The following is a 23,980-nucleotide window of genomic DNA, read 5'->3' as shown; positions in this document are numbered from 1 at the left end:
TCTCTGTCAGAGCTATGCTCCGTCAATTTTTTTTTTAATGCATTTCCTATGGGACGTTTTTCGGCCGATTTTTCGCCCGCTGTACGAACATCGTACGCCCGATCGCTTATAAAAGTCATAGCACACCTCTCCTCAATAGGCCGCACGATTTGACGTCTGTTTCGTTGGTCTGTGACAAAAACTGCGGGACGAGTTACGCGCCGAAGTTTTGTACGGAAGAAGTAAGAAGAAGAAGAAGAATAACTAGAATGTACATTTCCTGAAGAAAATGTGAGTGGTGCTTGCAGTGGCAAAACTCGGCGCCCTGTTGCTAGGTTGTTGCAATGAGGTTGCTACGGTGGTTGCTAAGGTACCCTGGGTGGTTGCTAGGGCGGTTGCTAGGGTCCCCATAATGGTTGCTAAGGTACCCAGGGTGGTTGCTAGGGTAATCTGAATGGTTGCTAGGGTCTTGCTATGTGGTTGCTAGGGTACCCGGGGTGGTTGCTAGGGCGGTTGCTAGGGTCCCCATGATGGTTGCTAGGGCCGTTGGTAGGGTACTCAGGGTGGTTGCTAGGGTAATCGGGGTGGTTGCTAGGGTGTTGCTATGTGGTTGCTAGGGTACCCGGGGTGGTTGCTATGTGGTTGCTAGGGTACCCGGGGTGGTTGCTAGGGCGGTTGCTAGGGTCCCCATGATGGTTGCTAGGGGCCGTTGCTAAGGTACCCAGGGTGGTTGCTAGGGTAATTGGGGCGGTTGCTAGGGTGTTGCTATGTGGTTGCTAGGGTACCGGGGGTGGTTGCTAGGGCGGTTGCTAGGGTCCCCATGATGGTTGCTAGGGCCGTTGCTAAGGTAGCCAGGATGGTTGCTAGGGTAATTGAGGCGGTTGCTAGGGTGTTGCTATGTGGTTGCTAGGGTACCCGGGGTGGTTGCTAGGGCGGTTGCTATGGTAACCTGGGTGGTTGCTAGGCAGTTGCTACGGTACTTGGGGTGGTTGCTAAGGTGTTGCTAGGCGGTTGCTAGGGTGTTTTGGCTGGTTGCTAGGCAGTTGCTATGGTCTCCTGGGTGGCTGCTATGATGTTACTAGGTGGTTGGTAGTTGTCACAGATGGTCACTATGTAGTTATTATAGAGTTCTTAGCCCATTTGAGCACTTAGCTAATCACTATTAGCATGTAGCTAATCACTGCTAGCATGACTAGCATGTTGGAAGTCCAGTGTGCTAGCATGAGTCAAAAAATCCAACCGCCATGTCTGTACGATGTTCTGATGCAGAGATATAGGTCGTGCAAAACGGTTGCTAAGGTACTCCGTTTGGTTGCTATGGAGTGGCTGGGCAGCTGCCAATGGTGATACTCCAAAGGCTGCTCGCCAATATAAACCAACCCCCATGCCTCTACGATGTTCTGATGCAGAGATATAGATCTTGCAAAACGGTTGCTAGGGTACTGTGTTTGGTTGCTAGGGAGTGGCCTGGCAGCTGCCAATGATGATACTCCGAAGTCTGCTTGCTAGTATGAATGATATAAACCAACCCCCATGCCTTTATGATATTCAGATTTGAAGATATCTCTCTATGCTTTTGGTCGCTAGGGAGGTCCAAATGGTTGCTAGGGCGTGGCTATGAAGTGTTGAAGGTGATTCGTGATTGGCCATTTGCTGCCCCGAGTCAAACGAGCCAACCCTCATGTTTCTATGACACTTCTATCCAAAGTTATTCATTTTATATTTTTCAATGGAAGTCTATGGAGCTTGTTGCTATGGTGCTCTATATGGTTGCTAGGGCGTGGCTTGATAGCTTCATAATGATCATGAGAGTCTGATTGGTTGCCTGATTCAAATGAGCCCACCCCCTTGTCTCTATGACTATGTGATCCATAGTTATGTTCAATGCAAAATCCCTATGTAATTTCCCACAGTAGGAAAAACACATTGTTTCATGGGCGATCCCTCACCATTGGCTTAGTATGGGGCAACTTTGGGGGGCTCTTGCGCCCCAGGGGTACAACTTATACCCCATTGCGGGGTATGATCGCGCACAGCCTGATAGCCTCTCCAAATGTGGTGATTCACATGTTTCTGCGAAATTCTCACTCGGAGCTACGATCCGTCAAAGTTGGCCGCAATGCATTGTCTATGGGATTTATCGCCCGATTTATCGCCCGCCGGACGAACATCGTACGCCCGATCGCTTATAAAAGTCATAGCACACCATTCCCGTATAGGCCGCACGATTTGACGCCTGTTTCGTTGGTCTGTGACGAAAACTGCGGGACTAGTTACGCGCCGAAATTTGTACGGATCTATAAGAATCAGAATAATAATAATAAGTATGTGAGATAATAATAGTAGTGCCTTGCCTCCGGCAAGCACCACTAATAAGTATGTGAGATAATAATAGTAGTGCCTTGCCTCCGGCAAGCACCACTAACTAGAAAGTACATTTCCTGAAGAAAATGTGAGTGGTGCTTGCAGTGGCAAAACTCGCCCCTCTGTTGCTAAGGTGTGGTTGCTAGGGTACCCAGGGTGGTTGCTAGGGTGGTTGCTAGGGCCGTTGCTAGGCTACCCAGGTTGGTTGCTAGGGTAATCGGGGTGGTTGCTAGGGTGTTGCTATGTGGTTGCTAGGGTACCCGGGGTGGTTGCTAGGGCGGTTGCTAGGGTCCCCATGATGGTTGCTAGGGCCGTTGCTAGGGTACTCAGGGTGGTTGCTAGGGTAATCGGGGTGGTTGCTAGGGTGTTGCTATGCGGTTGCTAGGGTACCCGGGGTGGTTGCTAGGGTGGTTGCTAGGGTCCCCATGATGGTTGCTAGGGCCGTTGCTAAGGTACCCAGGGTGGTTGCTAGGGTAATCGGGGCGGTTGCTAGGGTGTTGCTATATGGTTGCTAGCATGAGTCAAAAAATCCAACCGCCATGTCTGTACGATGTTCTGATGCAGAGATATAGGTCGTGCAAAACGGTTGCTAGGGTACTCCATTTGGTTGCTATGGAGTGGCTTGGCAGCTGCCAATGGTGATACTCCAAAGGCTGCTCGCCAATATAAACCAACCCCCATGCCTCTACGATGTTCTGATATAGAGATATAGAGCCTGTACGACTTTCTGATCCAAAGATATGATGTCAGATAGTTTTTCCAATATTAAGTCAATGGGATATTTTCACACATTTTCTTCGCCCGCTGTACGATTATCGTAAGTCCGATTCCTTAGAAAAGTCATAGCACACCTCTCCTCAATAAGCCGCACGTTTTGACATCTCATTCATGGGTCTGCAACAAAAAATGCGGGAGGAGTAGCGTGCCAAAGTTTTGTCAAGGCGAATAGTAATAGTAACACTAGAAGGTACATTTCCTGAAGAAAATGTGAGTGGTGCTTGCAGTGGCAAATCTCTGCGCCCTGTTGCTAGGTTGTTGCAATGAGGTTGCTACGGTGGTTGCTAAGGTACCCTGGGTGGTTGCTAGGGCGGTTGCTAGGGTCCCCATGATGGTTGCTAAGGTACCCAGGGTGGTTGCTAGGGTAATTGGGGTGGTTGCTAGGGTGTTGCTATGTGGTTGCTAGGGTACCCGGGGTGGTTGCTAGGGCGGTTGCTATGGTACCCATGATGGTTGCTAGGGCCGTTGCTAGGGTACTCAGGATGGTTGCTAGGGTAATCGGGGTGGTTGCTAGGGTGTTGCTATGTGGTTGCTAGGGTACCCGGGGTGGTTGCTAGGGCGGTTGCTAGGGTCCCCATGATGGTTGCTAGGGCCGTTGCTAGGGTACTCAGGGTGGTTGCTAGGGTAATCGGGGCGGTTGCTAGGGTGTTGCTATGTGGTTGCTAGGGTACCCGGGGTGGTTGCTAGGGCGGTTGCTAGGGTCCCCATGATGGTTGCTAGGGCCGTTGCTAAGGTACCCAGGGTGGTTGCTAGGGTAATTGGGGCGGTTGCTAGGGTGTTGCTATGTGGTTGCTAGGGTACCCGGGGTGGTTGCTAGGGCGGTTGCTAGGGTCCCCATGATGGTTTCTAGGGCCGTTGCTAAGGTACCCAGGGTGGTTGCTAGGGTAATTGGGGCGGTTGCTAGGTTGTTGCTATGTGGTTGCTAGGGTACCCGGGGTGGTTGCTAGGGCAGTTGCTATGGTAACCTGGGTGGTTGCTAGGCAGTTGCTATGGTACTTGGGGTGGTTGCTAAGGTGTTGCTAGGCGGTTGCTAGGGTGTTTTGGCTGGTTGCTAGGCAGTTGCTATGGTCTCCTGGGTGGTTGCTATGATGTTACTAGGTGGTTGGTAGTTGTCACGGATGGTCACTATGTAGTTATTATAGAGTTCTTAGCCCATGTGAGCACTTAGCTAATCACTATTAGCATGTAGCTAATCACTGCTAGCATGACTAGCATGTTGGAAGTCCAGTGTGCTAGCATGAGTCAAAAAATCCAACCGCCATGTCTGTACGATGTTCTGATGCAGAGATATAGGTGGTGCAAAACGGTTGCTAGGGTAGTCCGTTTGGTTGCTATGGAGTGGCCTGGCAGCTGCCAATGATGAAACTCCAAAGGCTGCTCGCCAATATAAACCAACCCCCATGTCTCTAGGATGTACTGATGCAGAGATATAGATCTTGCAAAACGGTTGCTAGGGTACTCCGTTTGGTTGCTAGGGAGTGGCCTGGCAGCTGCCAATGATGATACTCCAATGGTTGCTTGCTAATATAAACCAACCCCCATGCTTCTATGTCTTTCAGATGTTAAGATATCTCTGTATACTTTGGGTTGCTAGGTAGCTCTTAATGGTTGCTAGGGCGTGGCTAGGTTGTCTTGAATGAGATACATGATTGGCCGTTTGCTTCCCGAGTCAAACGAGCCCACCCTCATGTTTCTATGACACTTCTATCCAAAGTTATTCATCTGATCTTTTTCAATGGAAGTCTATGGAGCTTGTTACTAAGGGGCTTGTTAATGGTTGCTAGGGCGTGGCTTGAAAGCCTCATAACGATCCTGAGAGACTGATTGGTTGCCTGATTCAAATGAGCCCACCCCCTTGTCTCTATGACACTGTGATCCTGAGTTATGTTCAATACAAAATCCCTATGTAATTTCCCACAGTAGGAAAAACACATTGTTTCATGGGCGATCCCTCACCATTGGCATAGAATGGGGCAACTTTGGGGGGCTCTTGCGCCCCAGGGGTACAACTTATACCCCATTGCGGGGTATGATCTTGCACAGCCTCATAGCCTCTCCAAATGTGGTGATTCACATGTTTCTGCGAAATTCTCTCTCGGAGCTACGAGCCGTCAAAGTTGGCCGCAATGCATTGTCTATGGGATTTTTCGCCCGATATTTCGCCCGGTGTACGAACATCGTACGCCAGATCGCTTATAAAAGTCATAGCACACCATTCCCGATTAGGCCGCACGATTTGACGCCTCTTTTGCGGGTCTGTGACAAAAACTGCGGGACTAGTTACGCGCCGAAATTCGTACGGAAGAAGTAAGAATAATAATAAGAATAATAAGTATGTGAGATAATAATAGTGATGCCTTGCCTCCGGCAAGCACCACTAACTAGAAGGTACATTTCCTGAAGAAAATGTGAGTGGTGCTTGCAGTGGCAAAACTCGCCCCTCTGTTGCTAAGGTGTGGTTGCTAGGGTACCCGGGGTGGTTGCTAGGGTGGTTGCTAGGGTCCCTATGATGGTTGCTAGGGCCGTTGCTAGGGTACCCAGGGTGGTTGCTAGGGTAATCGGGGTGGTGCTAGAGTGTTGCTATGCGGTTGCTAGGGTTCCCGGGGTGGTTGCTAGGGCGGTTGCTAGGGTCCCCATGATGGTTGCTAGGGCCGTTGCTAGGGTACCCAGGGTGGTTGCTAGGGTAATCGGGGCGGTTGCTAGGGTGTTGCTATTTGGTTGCTAGGGTCCCCATGGTGGTTGCTATGGCGGTTGCTAAGGTACCCGGGGTGGTTGCTAGGGTGGTTGCTAGGGTCCCCATGATGGTTGCTAGGGCCGTTGCTAAGGTACCCAGGGTGGTTGCTAGGGTAATTGGGGCGGTTGCTAGGGTGTTGCTATGTGGTTGCTAGGGTACCCTGGGTGGTTGCTAGGGCGGTTGCTATGGTAACCTGGGTGGTTGCTAGGCAGTTGCTATGGTACTTGGGGTGGTTGCTAAGGTGTTGCTAGGCGGTTGCTAGGGTGTTTTGGCTGGTTGCTAGGCAGTTGCTATGGTCTCCTGGGTGGTTGCTATGATGTTACTAGGTGGTTAGTAGTTGTCACAGATGGTCACTATGTAGTTATTATAGAGTTCTTAGCCCATTTGAGCACATAGCTAATCACTATTAGCATGTAGCTAATCACTGCTAGCATGACTAGCATGTTGGAAGTCCAGTGTGCTAGCATGAGTCAAAAAATCCAACAGCCATGTCTGTACGATGTTCTGATGCAGAGATATAGGTCGTGCAAACCGGTTGCTAGGGTACTCCGTTTGGTTGCTATGGAGTGGCTTGGCAAATGCCAGTGGTGATAGTCCAAAGGCTGCTCGCCAATATAAACCAACCGCCATGTCTGTACAATGTTCTGATGCAGAGATATTGGTCTTGAAAAATGGTTGCTAGGGTACTCTGGTTGGTTGCTAGGGAGTGGCCTTTCAGCTGCCAATGATGATACTTCAAAGTCTGCTTGACAATATAAACCAACCCCCATGCTTCTATGTCTTTTAGATGTTAAGATATCTATCTTTGGATTTTGGTTGCTAGGTAGCTCTTAATGGTTGCTAGGGCGTGGCTAGGTTGTCTTGAAGGAGATACATGATTGGCCGTTTGCTGCCCGAGTCAAACGAGCCCACCCTCATGTTTCTATGACACTTCTATCCAAAGTTATTAATTTGATCTTTTTCAATGGAAGTCTATGGGGCTTGTTGCTATGGTGCTCTATTTGGTTGCTAGGGCGTGGCTTGATAGATTCACAGTGATCCTGAGAGACTGATTGGTTGCCTGATTCAAATGAGCCCACCCCCTTGTCTCTATGACACTGTGATCCAGAGTTATGTTCAATACAAAATCCCTATGTAATTTCCCATAGTTGTAAAAGCCCTCCCTATACTTTGTATTGGGGCAAATTTGGGGGGCTCTTGCGCCCCAGGGGTACAACTTATACCCCACTGCGGGGTATGTTCACGCACAGCCTGATAGCCTCTCCAAATGTGGTGAATCACATGTTTCTGCGAAATTCTCTCTCAGAGCTATGCTCCGTCAAATTATTTTTTAATGCATTTCCTATGGGACGTTTTTCGGCCGATTTTTCGCCCGCTGTACGAACATCGTACGCCCGATCGCTTATAAAAGTCATAGCACACCTCTCCTCAATAGGCCGCACGATTTGACGCCTGTTTCGTTGGTCTGTGACAAAAACTGCGGGACGAGTTACGCGCCGAAGTTTTGTACGGAAGAAGTAAGAAGAATAATAATAACTAGAAGGTACATTTCCTGAAGAAAATGTGAGTGGTGCTTGCAGTGGCAAAACTCGCCCCTCTGTTGCTAAGGTGTTGCAATGAGGTTGCTATAGTGGTTACTAGGGTACCCTGGGTGGTTGCTAGGGTCCACATGATGGTTGCTAAGGTACCAAGGGTGGTTGCTAGGGTAATCTGGGTGGTTGTTAGGGTTTTGCTATGCGGTTGCTAGGGTACCCGGGGTGGTTGCTAGGGCGGTTGCTAGGGTCCCCATGATGGTTGCTAGGGCCGTTGCTAAGGTACCCATGGTGGTTGCTAGGGTAATCGGGGCGGTTGCTAGGGTGTTGCTATGCGGTTGCTAGGGTACCCGGGGTGGTTGCTAGGGCGGTTGCTAGGGTCCCCATGATGGTTGCTAGGGCCGTTGCTAGGGTAATTGGGGCGGTTGCTAGGGTGTTGCTATGTGGTTGCTAGGGTACCCGAGGTGGTTGCTAGGGCGGTTGCTATGGTAACCTGGTGGTTGCTAGGCAGTTGCTACGGTACTTGGGGTGGTTGCTAAGGTGTTGCTAGGCGGTTGCTAGGGTGTTTTGGCTGGTTGCTAGGCAGTTGCTATGGTCTCCTGGGTGGTTGCTATGATGTTACTAGGTGGTTGGTAGTTGTCACAGATGGTCACTATGTAGTTATTATAGAGTTCTGAGCCCATTTGAGCACTTAGCTAATCACTATTAGCATGTAGCTAATCACTGCTAGCATGACTAGCATGTTGGAAGTCCAGTGTGCTAGCATGAGTCAAAAAAACCAACCGCCATGTCTGTACGATGTTCTGATGCAGAGATATAGGTTTTGCAAAACGGTTGCTAGGGTACTCCATTTGGTTGCTATGGAGTGGCTTGGCAGCTGCCAATGGTGATACTCCAAAGGCTGCTCGCCAATATAAACCAACCCCCATGCCTCTACGATGTTCTGATGCAGAGATATAGATCTTGCAAAACGGTTGCTAGGGTACTGTGTTTGGTTGCTAGGGAGTGGCCTGGCAGCTGCCAATGATGATACTCCAATGGTTGCTTGCTAATATAAACCAACCCCCATGCTTCTATGTCTTTCAGATGTTAAGATATCTCTGTATACTTTGGGTTGCTAGGTAGCTCTTAATGGTTGCTAGGGCGTAGTTAGGAAGTCTTGAGGTGATTCGAGATTGGCCGTTTGTTGCCCCGAGTCAAACGAGCCCACCCTCATGTTTTTATGACACTTCTACCCACAGTTATTCCATTTAACTTTTTCAATGGAAGTCTAAGGGGCTTGTTGCTATGGCGCTCTATATGGTTGCTAGGGCGTGGCTTGATAACTTCATAGTGATCCTGAGAGACTGATTGGTTGCCTGATTCAAATGAGCCCACCCCCTTGTCTCTATGACACTGTAATCCAGAGTTATGTTCAATTCAAAATCCCTATGTAATTTCCCATAGTAGCCCTCCCTATACTTTGTATTGGGGCAAATTTGGGGGGCTGTTGCGCCCCAGGGGTACAACTTATACCCCAATGCGGGGTATGTTCTCGCACAGCCTGATATCCTCTCCAAATGTGGTGATTCACGTGTTTCTGCGAAATTATCTCTCAGAGCTACGATCCGTCAAAGTTGGCCCCAATGCATTGTCTATGGGATTTTTCGCCCGATTTTTCGCCCGGTGTACGAACATCGTACGCCCGATCGCTTATAAAAGTCATAGCACACCATTCCCGTATAGGCCGCACGATTTGACGCCTGTTTCGTTGGTGTGTGATTAAAACTGCGGGACTAGTTACGCGCCGAAATTTGTACGGAAGAAGTAAGAATAATAATAAGTATGTGAGATAATAATAGTAGTGCCTTGCCTCCGGCAAGCACCACTAACTAGAAGGTACATTTCCTGAAGAAAATGTGAGTGGTGCTTGCAGTGGCAAAACTCGCCCCTCTGTTGCTAGGGTGTTGCAATGAGGTTGCTAGGGTACATGGGGTGGTTGCTAGGTCGGTTGCTAGGGTACCAAGGACGGTTGCTAGGGCCGTTACTAGGGTAACCAGAGTGGTTGCTAGGTTAATCGGAGCGGTTGCTAGGGTGTTGCTATGTGGTTGCTAGGGTACCCGGGGTGGTTGCTAGGGTGGTTGCTAGGGTCCCCATGATGGTTGCTAGGGCCGTTGCTAGGGTACCCAGAGTGGTTGCTAGGTTAATCGGGGCAGTTGCTAGGGTGTTGCTATGTGGTTGCTAGGGTACCCGGGGTGGTTGCTAGGGCCGTTGCTAAGGTACCCAGGGTGGTTGCTAGGGTAATCGGGATGGTTGCTAGGGTGTTGCTATGTGGTTGCTAGGGTACCCGGGGTGGTTGCTAGGGCGGTTGCTAGGGTCCCCATGATGGTTGCTAGGGCCGTTGCTAAGGTACCCAGGGTGGTTGCTAGGGTAATTGGGGCGGTTGCTAGGGTGTTGCTATGTGGTTGCTAGGGTACCCGGGGTGGTTGCTAGGGCGGTTGCTATGGTAACCTGGGTGGTTGCTAGACAGTTGCTACGGTACTTGGGGTGGTTGCTAAGGTGTTGCTAGGCGGTTGCTAGGGTGTTTTGGCTGGTTGCTAGGCAGTTGCTATGGTCTCCTGGGTGGTTGCTATGGTGTTACTAGGTGGTTGGTAGTTGTCACAGATGGTCACTATGTAGTTATTATAGAGTTCTTAGCCCATTTGAGCACTTAGCTAATCACTATTAGCATGTAGCTAATCACTGCTAGCATGACTAGCATGTTGGAAGTCCAGTTTGCTAGCACGAGTCAAAAAATCCAACCGCCATGTCTGTACGATGTTCTGATGCAGAGATATAGGTCGTGCAAAACGGTTGCTAGGGTACTCCGTTTGGTTGCTATGGAGTGGCTTGGCAGCTGCCAATGGTGATACTCCAAAGGCTGCTCGCCAATATAAACCAACCCCCATGCCTCTACGATGTTCTGATGCAGAGATATAGATCTTGCAAAACGGTTGCTAGGGTACTGTGTTTGGTTGCTATGGAGTGGCCTGGCAGCTGCCAATGATGATACTCCAAAGTCTGCTTGCTAGTATTAATGATATAAACCAACCCCCATGCCTTAGTGATATTCAGATTTGAAGATATCTCTCTATGCTTTTGGTCGCTAGGTAGCTCTTAATGGTTGCTAGGGCGTGGCTAGGTTGTCTTGAAGGTGATACGTGATTGGCCGTTTGCTGCCCGATTCAAACGAGCCCACCCTCATGTTTCTATGACACTTCTATCCAAAGTTATTCATTTGATCTTTTTCAATGGAAGTATATGGGGCTTGTTGCTATGGCGCTCTATATGGTTGCTAGGGCGTGGCTTGATAGATTCACAGTGATCCTGAGAGACTGATTGGTTGCCTGATTAAAATGAGCCCACCCCCTTGTCTCTATGACATTGTGATCCAGAGTTATGTTCAATACAAAATCCCTATGTAATGTCCCACAGTAGGAAAAGCCCTCCCTATACTTTGTATTAGGGGCAAATTTGGGGGGCTCTAGCCCCCCAGGGGTACAACTTATACCCCAATGCGGGGTATGTTCTCGCACAGCCTGATAACCTCTCCACATGTGGTGATTCACGTGTTTCTGCGAAATTTTCTCTCGGAGCTACGATCCGTCAAAGTTGGCCGCAATGCATTGTCTATGCGATTTTTCGCCCGTTTTTTCGCCCGGTGTACGAACATCGTACGCCCGATCGCTTATAAAAGTCATAGCACACCATTCCCGATTAGGCCGCACGATTTGACGCCTCTTTTGCGGGTCTGTGACAAAAACTGCGGGACTAGTTACGCGCCGAAGTTTTGGCGGAAGAAGAATAAGAATAAGAATAAGAATAATAATAATAAGTATGTGAGATAGTAATAGTGATGCCTTGCCTCCGGCAAGCACCACTAACTAGAAGGTACATTTCCTGAAGAAAATGTGAGTGGTGCTTGCAGTGGCAAATCTCTGCGCCCTGTAGCCAATGATGCCTGTTTGATATTGTGGAGCCGTGATATAAGTTCTTTATATTGCTATATGGTTGCTAGGGCGCTCTATATGGTTGCTATGGTGTGCCTATATAGTTCATATAGTGATATTTAAAGATGATTTACCAGCCTGATTCCAAAAAGCCCAAGACAATGTATCTATATGGTTATTTTGATGATATATAGCTTTTAAATGTTGTTAAACAGTTGCTAGGGTGCTAAAATTGGTTGCTATGGCGTGGCTATGAAGTTGTTATGTCACTACTTATGGACTGCTTGATAGGCCGATTCAAAAGAGCCCTCTGCCAAGCCTCTATGACTTTCTGATCCAAAGATATGATGTCAGATAGTTTTTCCAATGTTAAGTCAATGGGATATTTTCACACATTTTCTTCGCCCGCTGTACGATTATCGTAAGTCCGATTGCTTAGAAAAGTCATAGCACACCTCTCCTCAATATCCCGCACGATTTGACACCTCATTCATGGGTCTGTGACAAAAAATGCGGGAGGAGTAGCGTGCCAAATTTCTGTCAAGGCGAATAGTAATAGTAACACTAGAATGTACATTTCCTGAAGAAAATGTGAGTGGTGCTTGCAGTGGCAAAACTCGCCCCTCTGTTGCTAAGGTGTTGCAATGAGATTGCTAGGGTACATGGGGTGGTTGCTAGGTCGGTTGCTAGGGTACCAAGGACGGTTGCTAGGGCCGTTGCTAGGTTGCCCAGGGTGGTTGCTAGGGTAATCGGGGTGGTTGCTAGGGTGTTGCTATGTGGTTGCTAGGGTACCCGGGGTGGTTGCTAGGTCGGTTGCTAGGGCCGTTGCTAGGGTACCCAGGGTGGTTGCTAGGGTAATCGGGGTGGTTGCTAGGGTGTTGCTATGTGGTTGCTAGGGTACCCGGGGTGGTTGCTAGGGCGGTTGCTAGGGTCCCCATGATGGTTGCTAGGGCCGTTGCTAGGGTACGCAGGGTGGTTGCTAGGGTAATCGGGGTGGTTGCTAGGGTGTTGCTATGTGGTTGCTAGGGTACCCGGGGTGGTTGCTAGGGCGGTTGCTAGGGTCCCCATGATGGTTGCTAGGGCCGTTGCTAAGGTACCCAGGGTGGTTGCTAGGGTAATTGGGGCGGTTGCTAGGGTGTTGCTATGTGGTTGCTAGGGTACCCTGGGTGGTTGCTAGTGCGGTTGCTATGGTAACCTGGGTGGTTGCTAGGCAGTTGCTACGGTACTTGGGGTGGTTGCTAAGGTGTTGCTAGGCGGTTGCTAGGGTGTTTTGGCTGGTTGCTAGGCAGTTGCTATGGTCTCCTGGGTGGTTGCTATGATGTTACTAGGTGGTTGGCAGTTGTCACAGATGGTCACTATGTAGTTATTATAGAGTTCTTAGCCCATTTGAGCACTTAGCTAATCACTATTAGCATGTAGCTAATCACTGCTAGCATGACTAGCATGTTGGAAGTCCAGTGTGCTAGCATGAGTCAAAAAATCCAACCGCCATGTCTGTACGATGTTCTGATGCAGAGATATAGGTCGTGCAAAACGGTTGCTAGGGTACTCCGTTTGGTTGCTATGGAGTGGCTTGGCAACTGCCAATGGTGATACTCCAAAGGCTGCTCGCCAATATAATCCAACCCCCATGCCTCTACGATGTTCTGATGCAGAGATATAGATCTTGCAAAACGGTTGCTAGGGTACTGTGTTTGGTTGCTAGGGAGTGGCCTGGCAACTGCCAATGATGATACTCCGAAGTCTGCTTGCTAGTATGAATGATATAAACCAACCCCCATGCCTGTATGATATTCAGATTTGAAGATATCTCTCTATGCTTTTGGTCGCTAGGGAGGTCCAAATGGTTGCTAGGGCGTGGCTATGAAGTGTTGAAGATGATTCGTGATTGGCCATTTGCTGCCCCGAGTCAAACGAGCCCACCCTCATGTTTCTATGACACTTCTATCCAAAGTTATTCATTTTATATTTTTCAATGGAAGTCTATGGAGCTTGTTGCTATGGTGCTCTATATGGTTGCTAGGGCGTGGCTTGATAGCTTCATAATGATCATGAGAGACTGATTGGTTGCCTGATTCAAATGAGCCCACCCCCTTGTCTCTATGACTATGTGATCCATAGTTATGTTCAATGCAAAATCCCTATGTAATTTCCCACAGTAGGAAAAACACATTGTTTCATGGGCGATCCCTCCCCATTGGCTTAGTATGGGGCAACTTTGGGGGGCTCTTGCGCCCCAGGGGTACAACTTATACCCCATTGCGGGGTATGATCGCGCACAGCCTGATAGACTCTCCAAATGTGGTGATTCACATGTTTCTGCGAAATTCTCTCTCGGAGCTACGATCCGTCAAAGTTGGCCGTAATGCATTGTCTATGCGATTTTTCGGCCGTTATTTCGCCCGGTGTACGAACATCGTACGCCCGATCGCTTATAAAAGTCATAGCACACCATTCCCGATTAGGCCGCACGATTTGACGCCTGTTTCGTTGGTCTGTGTCTAAAACTGCGGGACAAGTTACGCGCCGAAATTTTGGCGGAAGAAGAATAAGAATAAGAATAATAAGTATGTGAGATAATAGTAGTAGTGCTTTGCCTCCGGCAAGCACCACTAATAAGTATGTGAGATAATAGTAGTAGTGCTTTGCCTCCGGCAAGCACCACTAATAAGTATGTGAGATAATAGTAGTAGTGCTTTGCCTCCGGCAAGCACCACTAATAATAAGTATGTGAGATAATAATAGTGATGCTTTGCCTCCGGCAAGCACCACTAATAACTAGAAGGTACATTTCCTGAAGAAAATGTGAGTGGTGCTTGCAGTGGCAAAACTCGGCGCCCTGTAGCCACCCATGATGCCTCTGTGATGTTTTGAAGCAGAGATAGAAGGATTTATATTGCTACATGGTTGCTAGGGTGCTCTATATGGTTGCTATGGTGTGACTATATAGTTTATGGGGTGATATTTAAAGATTATTTACCAGCCTGAATGCAAAAAGCCCAAGCCAGTGTTTCTATATAGTTATTTTTGCTGAGATACAGCTTTTAAATGTAGTTAAACAGTTGCTAGGGGGCTAAAATTGGTTGCTAGGGCATGGATATGAAGTTGTTATGTCACTACTTATGGACTGCTTGATAGGCCGAGTCAATAGAGCCCTCTCCCAAGCCTCTATGACTTTCTGATCCAAAGATATGATGTCAGATAGTTTTACCAATGTTAAGTCAATGGGATATTTTCACACATTTTCTTCGCCTGCTGTACGATTATAGAAAGTCCAATTGCTTAGAAAAGTCATAGCACACCTCTCCTCAATATCCCGCACGATTTGACACCTCATTCATGGATCTGTGACAAAAAATGCGGGAGGAGTAGCATGCCAAAGTTTTGTCAAGGCGAATAGTAATAGTAACACTAGAAGGTACATTTCCTGAAGAAAATGTGAGTGGTGCTTGCAGTGGCAAAACTCGCCCCTCTGTTGCTAAGGTGTGGTTGCTAGGGTACCCGGGGTGGTTGCTAGGGTCCCTATGATGGTTGCTAGGGCCGTTGCTAGGGTACCCAGGGTGGTTGCTAGGGTAATCGGGGTGGTTGCTAGGGTGTTGCTATGTGGTTGCTAGGGTACCCGGGATGGTTGCTAGGGCGGTTGCTAGGGTCCCCATGATGGTTGCTAGGGCCGTTGCTAGGGTACCCAGGGTGGTTGCTAGGGTAACTGGGGTGGTTGCTAGGGTGTTGCTATGTGGTTGCTAGGGTACCCGGGGTGGTTGCTAGGGCGGTTGCTAGGGTCCCCATGATGGTTGCTAGGGCCGTTGCTAGGGTACTCAGGGTGGTTGCTAGGGTAATCGGGGTGGTTGCTAGGGTGTTGCTATGTGGTTGCTAGGGTACCCGGGGTGGTTGCTAGGGCGGTTGCTAGGGTCCCCATGATGGTTGCTAGGGCCGTTGCTAAGGGACCCAGGGTGGTTGCTAGGGTCATTGAGGCGTTTGCTAGGGTGTTGCTATGTGGTTGCTAGGGTACCCGGGGTGGTTGCTAGGGTGGTGGCTAGGGTGGTTGCTAGGGTAACCTGGGTGGTTGCTAGGCAGTTGCTACGGTACTTGGGGTGGTTGCTAAGGTGTTGCTAGGCGGTTGCTAGGGTGTTTTGGCTGGTTGCTAGGCAGTTGCTATGGTCTCCTGGGTGGTTGCTATGATGTTACTAGGTGGTTGGTAGTTGTCACAGATGGTCACTATGTAGTTATTATAGAGTTCTTAGCCCATTTGAGCACTTAGCTAATCACTATTAGCATCTAGCTAATCACTGCTAGAATGACTAGCATGTTGGAAGTCCAGTGTGCTAGCATGAGTCAAAAAATCCAACCGCCATGTCTGTACGATGTTCTGATGCAGAGATATAGGTCGTGCAAAACGGTTGCTAGGGTACTCCGTTTGGTTGCTATGGAGTGGCTTGGCAGCTGCCAATGGTGATACTCCAAAGGCTGCTCGCCAATATAAACCAACCCCCATGCCTCTACGATGTTCTGATGCAGAGATATAGATCTTGCAAAACGGTTGCTAGGGTACTGTGTTTGGTTGCTAGGGAGTGGCCTGGCAGCTGCCAATGATGATACTCCAATGGTTCCTTGCTAATATAAACCAACCCCCATGCGTCTATGTCTTTCAGATGTTAAGATATCTCTCTATACTTTGGGTTGCTAGGTAGCTCTTAATGGTTGCTAGGGCGTGGCTAGGTTGTCTTGAAGGAGATGCATGATTGGCCGTTTGCTGCCCGAGTCAAACGAGCCCACCCTCATGTTTCTATGACACTTCTATCCAAAGTTATTCATTTTAACTTTTTCAATGGAAGTCTATGGAGCTTGTTGCTATGGTGCTCTATATGGTTGCTAGGGCGTGGCTTGATAGCTTCATAATGATCTTGAGAGACTGATTGGTTGCCTGATTCAAATGAGCCCACCCCTTTGTCTCTATGACTATGTGATCCATAGTTATGTTGAATGCAAAATCCCTGTGTAATTTCCCACAGTAGGAAAAACACATTGTTTCATGGGCGATCCCTCCCCATTGGCTTAGTATGGGGCAACTTTGGGGGGCTCTTGCGCCCCAGGGGTACAACTTATACCCCATTGCGGGGTATGATCGTGCACAGCCTCATAGCCTCTCCAAATGTGGTGATTCACATGTTTCTGCGAAACTCTCTCTCGGAGCTACGATCCGTCAAAGTTGGCCGTAATGCATTGTCTATGCGATTTTTCGGCCGTTATTTCGCCCGGTGTACGAACATCGTACGCCCGATTGCTTATAAAAGTCATAGCACACCATTCCCGTATAGGCCGCACGATTTGACGCCTGTTTCGTTGGTCTGTGACAAAAACTGCGGGACTAGTTACGCGCCGAAATTTGTACGGATCTATAAGAAGAAGCAGAATAATAATAAGTATGTGAGATAATAGTAGTAGTGCTTTGCCTCCGGCAAGCACCACTAACTAGAAGGTACATTTCCTGAAGAAAATGTGAGTGGTGCTTGCAGTGGCAAAACTCGCCCCCTGTTGCTATAGGGTGTTGTAATGAGGTTGCTAGGGTGGTTGCTAGGGTACCCGGGTTGGTTGCTATGGTACATGGGATGGTTGCTAGGGTAATCGGGGCGGTTGCTAGGGTGTTGGTATGGGGTTGCTATGGTACCCGGGGTGATTGCTAGGGCGGTTGCTAGGGTCCCCATGATGGTTGCTAGGGCCGTTGCTAGGGTACTCAGGGTGGTTGCTAGGGTAATTGGGGTGGTTGCTAGGGTGTTGCTATGTGGTTGCTAGGGTACCCGGGGTGGTTGCTAGGGCGGTTGCTAGGGTCCCCATGATGGTTGCTAGGGCCGTTGCTAAGGTACCCAGGGTGGTTGCTAGGGTAATCGGGATGGTTGCTAGGGTGTTGCTATGTGGTTGCTAGGGTACCCGGGGTGGTCGCTAGGGCGGTTGCTAGGGTCCCCGTGATGGTTGCTAGGGCCGTTGCTAAGGTACCCAGGGTGGTTGCTAGGGTAATCGAGGCGGTTGCTAGGGTGCTGCTATGTGGTTGCTAGGGTACCCAGGGTGGTTGCTAGGGCGGTTGCTATGGTACTCGGGGTGGTTGCTAGGGTAATTGGGGCGGTTGCTAGGGTGTTGCTAGGCGGTTGCTAGGGTGTTTTGGCTGGTTGCTAGGCAGTTGCTATGGTCTCCTGGGTGGTTGCTATGATGTTACTAGGTGGTTGGTAGTTGTCACAGATGGTCACTATGTAGTTATTATAGAGTTCTTAGCCCATTTGAGCACTTAGCTAATCACTATTAGCATGTAGCTAATCACTGCTAGCATGACTAGCATGTTGGAAGTCCAGTGTGCTAGCATGAGTCAAAAAAATCCAACCGCCATGTCTGTACGATGTTCTGATGCAGAGATATAGGTCGTGCAAAACTGTTGCTAGGGTACTCCGTTTGGTTGCTATGGAGTGGCTTGGCAGCTGCCAATGGTGATACTCCAAAGGCTGCTCGCCAATATAAACCAGCCCCCATGCCTCTACGATGTTCTGATGCAGAGATATAGATCTTGCAAAACGGTTGCTAGGGTACTGTGTTTGGTTGCTAGGGAGTGGCCTGGCAACTGCCAATGATGATACTCCGAAGTCTGCTTGCTAGTATGAATGATAAAAATCAACCCCCATGCCTTTATGATATTCAGATTTGAAGATATCTCTCTATGCTTTTGGTCGCTAGGGAGGTCCAAATGGTTGCTAGGGCGTGGCTATGAAGTGTTGAAGGTGATTCGTGATTGGCCATTTGCTGCCCCGAGTCAAACGAGCCAACCCTCATGTTTCTATGACACTTCTATCCAAAGTTATTCATTTTATATTTTTCAATGGAAGTCTATGGAGCTTGTTGCTATGGTGCTCTATATGGTTGCTAGGGCGTGGCTTGATAGCTTCATAATGATCATGAGAGTCTGATTGGTTGCCTGATTCAAATGAGCCCACCCCCTTGTCTCTATGACTATGTGATCCATAGTTATGTTCAATGCAAAATCCCTATGTAATTTCCCACAGTAGGAAAAACACATTGTTTCATGGGCGATCCCTCACCATTGGCTTAGAATGGGGCAACTTTGGGGGGCTCTTGCGCCCCAGGGGTGCAACTTGTACCCCATTGCGGGGTATGATCGCGCACAGCCTGATAGCCTCTCCAAATGTGGTGATTCACATGTTTCTGCGAAATTCTCTCTCGGAGCTACGATCCGTCAAAGTTGGCCGTAATGCATTGTCTATGCGATTTTTCGGCCGTTATTTCGCCCGGTGTACGAACATCGTACGCCCGATCGCTTATAAAAGTCATAGCACACCATTCCCGACAAGGCCGCACGATTTGACGCCTGTTTCGTTGGTCTGTGACGAAAACTGCGGGACTAGTTACGCGCCGAAATTTTGGCGGAAGAAGAATAATAAGAATAATAATAATAAGTATGCGAGATAGTAATAGTGATGCCTTGCCTCCGGCAAGCACCACTAACTAGAAGGTACATTTCCTGAAGAAAATGTGAGTGGTGCTTGCAGTGGCAAAACTCGCCCCTCTGTTGCTAGGCTGTTGCAATGAGGTTGCTACGGTGGTTGCTAAGGTACCCTGGGTGGTTGCTAGGGCGGTTGCTAGGGTCCCCATGATGGTTGCTAGGGCCGTTGCTAAGGTACCCAGGGTGGTTGCTAGGGTAATCGGGATGGTTGCTAGGGTGTTGCTATGTGGTTGCTAGGGTACCCGGGGTGGTTGCTAGGGCGGTTGCTAGGGTCCCCATGATGGTTGCTAGGGCGGTTGCTAGGCTACCCAGGGTGGTTGCTAGGGTAATCGGGGCGGTTGCTATGGTGTTGCTATGTGGTTGCTAGGGTACCCGGGGTGGTTGCTAGGGCGGTTGCTAGGGTCCCCATGATGATTGCTAGGGCCGTTGCTAAGGTACCCAGGGTGGTTGCTAGGGTAATCGGGGTGGTTGCTAGGGTGTTGCTATGCGGTTGCTAGGGTACCCGGGGTGGTTGCTAGGGTGGTTGCTAGGGTCCCCATGATGGTTGCTAGGGCCGTTGCTAAGGTACCCAGGGTGGTTGCTAGGGTAATCGGGGCGGTTGCTAGGGTGTTGCTATGTGGTTGCTAGGGTACCCGGGGCGGTTGCTAGGGCGGTTGCTATGGTAACCTGGGTGGTTGCTAGGCAGTTGCTACGGTACTTGGGGGGGTTGCTAAGGTGTTGCTAGGCGGTTGCTAGGGTGTTTTGGCTGGTTGCTAGGCAGTTGCTATGGTCTCCTGGGTGGTTGCTATGATGTTACTAGGTGGTTGGTAGTTGTCACAGATGGTCACTATGTAGTTATTATAGAGTTCTTAGCCCATTTGAGCACTTAGCTAATCACTATTAGCATGTAGCTAATCACTGCTAGCATGACTAGCATGTTGGAAGTCCAGTGTGCTAGCATGAGTCAAAAAATCCAACCGCCATGTCTGTGCGATGTTCTGATGCAGAGATATAGGTCGTGCAAAACGGTTGCTAGGGTACTCCATTTGGTTGCTATGGAGTGGCTTGGCAACTGCCAATGATGATACTCTAAAGGCTGCTCGTCAATATAAACCAACCCCCATGCCTCTACGATGTTCTGATGCAGAGATATAGATCTTGCAAAACGGTTGCTAGGGTACTGTGTTTGGTTGCTAGGGAGTGGCCTGGCAGCTGCCAATGATGATACTCCATTGGTTGCTTGCTAATATAAACCAACCCCCATGCTTCTATGTCTTTCAGATGTTAAGATATCTATCTTTGGATTTTGGTTGCTAGGTAGCTCTTAATGGTTGCTAGGGCGTGGCTAGGTTGTCATGAAGGAGATACATGATTGGCCGTTTGCTGCCCGAGTCAAACGAGCCCACCCTCATGTTTCTATGACACTTCTATCCAAAGTTATTCATTTGATCTTTTTCAATGGAAGTCTATGGGGCTTGTTGCTATGGCGCTCTATATGGTTGCTAGGGCGTGGCTTGATAGATTCAGAGTGATCCTGAGAGACTGATTGGTTGCCTGATTAAAATGAGCCCACCCCCTTGTCTCTATGACATTGTGATCCAGAGTTATGTTCAATACAAAATCTCTATGTAATGTCCCATAGCAGGAAAAGTCCTCCCTATACTTTGTATTAGGGCCATTTTTGGGGGGCTCTCGCGCCCCAGGGGTACAACTTATACCCCAATGCGGGGTATGTTCTGGCACAGGCTGATAGCCTCTCCAGATGTGGTGATTCACGTGTTTCTGCGAAATTCTCTCTCGGAGCTACGATCCGTCAAAGTTGGCCCCAATGCATTGTCTATGGGATTTTTCGCCCGTTTTTTCGCCCGGTGTACGAACATCGTACGCCCGATCGCTTATAAAAGTCATAGCACACCATTCCCGATTAGGCCGCACGATTTGACGCCTGTTTCGTTGGTCTGTGACAAAAACTGCGGGACTAGTTACGCGCCGAAATTTGTACGGATCTAGAAGAAGAAGAAGAAGAATAATAAGTATGTGAGATAATAATAGTAGTGCCTTGCCTCCGGCAAGCACCACTAATAATAATAAGTATGTGAGATAGTAATAGTGATGCCTTGCCTCCGGCAAGCACCACTAACTAGAAGGTACATTTCCTGAAGAAAATGTGAGTGGTGCTTGCAGTGGCAAAACTCGGCGCCCTGTAGCCACCCATGATGCCTGTGTGATGTTTTGAAGCAGAGATAGAAGGATTTATATTGCTACATGGTTGCTAGGGTGCTCTATATGGTTGCTATGGTGTGACTATATAGTTTATGGGGTGATATTTAAAGATTATTTACCAGCCTGAATGCAAAAAGCCCAAGCCAGTGTTTCTATATAGTTATTTTGCTGACATATAGCATTTATTTGTTAAACAGTTGCTATGGTGCTAAAAGTGGTTGCTAGGGCGTGGCTATGAAGTTGTTATGTCACTACTTATGTACTGCTTGATAGGCTGAGTCAAAAGAGCCCTCTGCCAAGCCTGTATGACTTTCTGATCCAAAGATATGATGTCAGATAGTTTTTCCAATGTTAAGTCAATGGGATATTTTCACACATTTTCTTCGCCCGCTGTACGATTATCGTAAGTCCGATTCCTTAGAAAAGTCATAGCACACCTCTCCTCAATAAGCCGCACGTTTTGACATCTCATTCATGGGTCTGCGACAAAAAATGCGGGAGGAGTAGCGTGCCAAAGTTCTGTCAAGGCGAATAGTAATAGTAACACTAGAAGGTACATTTCCTGAAGAAAATGTGAGTGGTGCTTGCAGTGGCAAAACTCGCCCCTCGGTTGCTAAGGTGTGGTTGCTAGGGTACCCGGGGTGGTTGCTAGGGTCCCTATGATGGTTGCTAGGGCCGTTGCTAGGGTACCCAGGGTGGTTGCTAAGGTAATCGGGGTGGTTGCTAGGGTGTTGCTATGTGGTTGCTAGGGTACCTGGGGTGGTTGCTAGGGTCCCCATGATGGTTGCTAGGGCCGTTGCTAGGGTACCCACGGTGGTTGCTAGGGTAATAAGGGTGGTTGCTAGGGCGGTTGCCAGGGTCCCCATGATGGTTGCTAGGGCCGTTGCTAAGGTACTCAGGGTGGTTGCTAGGGTAATCGGGGTGGTTGCTAGGGTGTTGCTATGTGGTTGCTAGGGTACCCGGGGTGGTTGCTAGGGTCCCCATGATGGTTGCTAGGGCCGTTGCTAAGGTACCCAGGGTGGTTGCTAGGGTAATTGGGGCGGTTGCTAGGGTGTTGCTATGTGGTTGCTAGGGTACCCGGGATGGTTGCTAGGGCGGTTGCTATGGTAACCTGGGTGGTTGCTAGGCAGTTGCTACGGTACTTGGGGTGGTTGCTAAGGTGTTGCTAGGCGGTTGCTAGGGTGTTTTTGCTGGTTGCTAGGCAGTTGCTATGGTCTCCTGGGTGGTTGCTATGATGTTACTAGGTGGTCAGTAGTTGTCACAGATGGTCACTATGTAGTTATTATAGAGTTCTTAGCCCATTTGAGCACTTAGCTAATCACTATTAGCATGTAGCTAATCACTGCTAGCATGACTAGCATGTTGGATGTCCAGTGTGCTAGCATGAGTCAAAAAATCCAACCGCCATGTCTGTACGATGTTCTGATGCAGAGATATAGGTCGTGCAAATCGGTTGCTAGGGTACTCCGTTTGGTTGCTATGGAGTGGCCTGGCAGCTGCCAATGATGATACTCCAAAGTCTGCTTGCCAACATAAACCAACCCCCATGCCTCTACGATGTTCTGATGCAGAGATATAGATCTTAAAAATGGTTGCTAGGGTACTCTGGTTGGTTGCTAGGGAGTGGCCTTTCAGCTGCCAATGATGATACTTCAAAGTCTGCTTGACAATATAAACCAACCCCCATGCTTCTATGTCTTTCAGATGTTAAGATATCTATCTTTGGATTTTGGTTGCTAGGTAGCTCTTAATGGTTGCTAGGGCGTGGCTAGGTTGTCTTGAAGGAGATACATGATTGGCCGTTTGCTGCCCGAGTCAAACGAGCCCACCCTCATGTTTCTATGACACTTCTATCCAAAGTTATTTATTTGATCTTTTTCAATGGAAGTCTATGGGGCTTGTTGCTATGGCGGTCTATATGGTTGCTAGGGCGTGGCTTGATAGATTCACAGTGATCCTGAGAGACTGATTGGTTGCCTGATTAAAATGAGCCCACCCCCTTGTCTCTATGACATTGTGATCCAGAGTTATGTTCAATACAAAATCCCTATGTAATGTCCCATAGCAGGAAAAGTCCTCCCTATACTTTGTATTAGGGCCATTTTTGGGGGGCTCTCGCGCCCCAGGGGTACAACTTATACCCCACTGCGGGGTATGTTCTCGCACAGCCTGATAGCCTCTCCAAATGTGGAGATTCACGTGTTTCTGCGAAATTCTCTCTCGGAGCTACGATCCGTCAAAGTTGGCCGCAATGCATTGTCTATGCGATTTTTCGCCCGTTTTGTCGCCCGGTGTACGAACATCGTACGCCCGATCGCTTATAAAAGTCATAGCACACCATTCCCGATTAGGGCGCACGATTTGACGCCTGTTTCGTTGGTCTGTGACGAAAACTGCGGGACTAGTTACGCGCCGAAATTTGTACGGATCTAGTATAATAATAATAAGTATGTGAGATAATAATAGTGATGCTTTGCCTCCGGCAAGCACCACTAACTAGAAGGTACATTTCCTGAAGAAAATGTGAGTGGTGCTTGCAGTGGCAAAACTCGCCCCTCTGTTGCTAAGGTGTGGTTGCTAGGGTACCCGGGGTGGTTGCTAGGGTGGTTGCTAGGGTCCCTATGATGGTTGCTAGGGCCGTTGCTAGGGTACCCAGGGTGGTTGCTAGGGTAATCAGGGTGGTTGCTAGGGTGTTGCTATGTGGTTGCTAGGGTACCCGGGGTGGTTGGTAGGGAGGTTGCTAGGGTCCCCATGATGGTTGCTAGGGCCGTTGCTAGGGTACTCAGGGTGGTTGCTAGGGTAATCGGGGTGGTTGCTATGTGGTTGCTAGGGTACCCGGGGTGGTTGCTAGGGCGGTTGCTAGGGTCCCCATGATGGTTGCTAGGGCCGTTGCTAGGTTACCCAGGGTGGTTGCTAGGGTGTT

General features: G+C 48.9%; 1 long non-coding RNA gene across 1 annotated transcript in view; it reads left to right on the top strand.

The window, feature by feature from the left end:
* LOC127957868 (uncharacterized) overlaps positions 1-23,980 on the top strand; it is a 116,666-nt gene that overhangs the window by 9,561 nt on the left and 83,125 nt on the right. The window contains exons 2-3 of the long non-coding RNA XR_008153880.1: positions 827-976; positions 12,598-14,139. This is a non-coding gene — a long non-coding RNA (uncharacterized LOC127957868). The remainder of the gene's footprint in view (positions 1-826; positions 977-12,597; positions 14,140-23,980) is intronic.

This window comes from Carassius gibelio, chromosome B5 (assembly GCF_023724105.1).
Source record: "Carassius gibelio isolate Cgi1373 ecotype wild population from Czech Republic chromosome B5, carGib1.2-hapl.c, whole genome shotgun sequence".
Lineage (NCBI taxonomy): Eukaryota > Metazoa > Chordata > Actinopteri > Cypriniformes > Cyprinidae > Carassius > Carassius gibelio.
The sequence above is the reverse complement of the archived record's forward strand: the minus strand, read 5'-3'. Positions and strand labels throughout refer to the sequence as shown.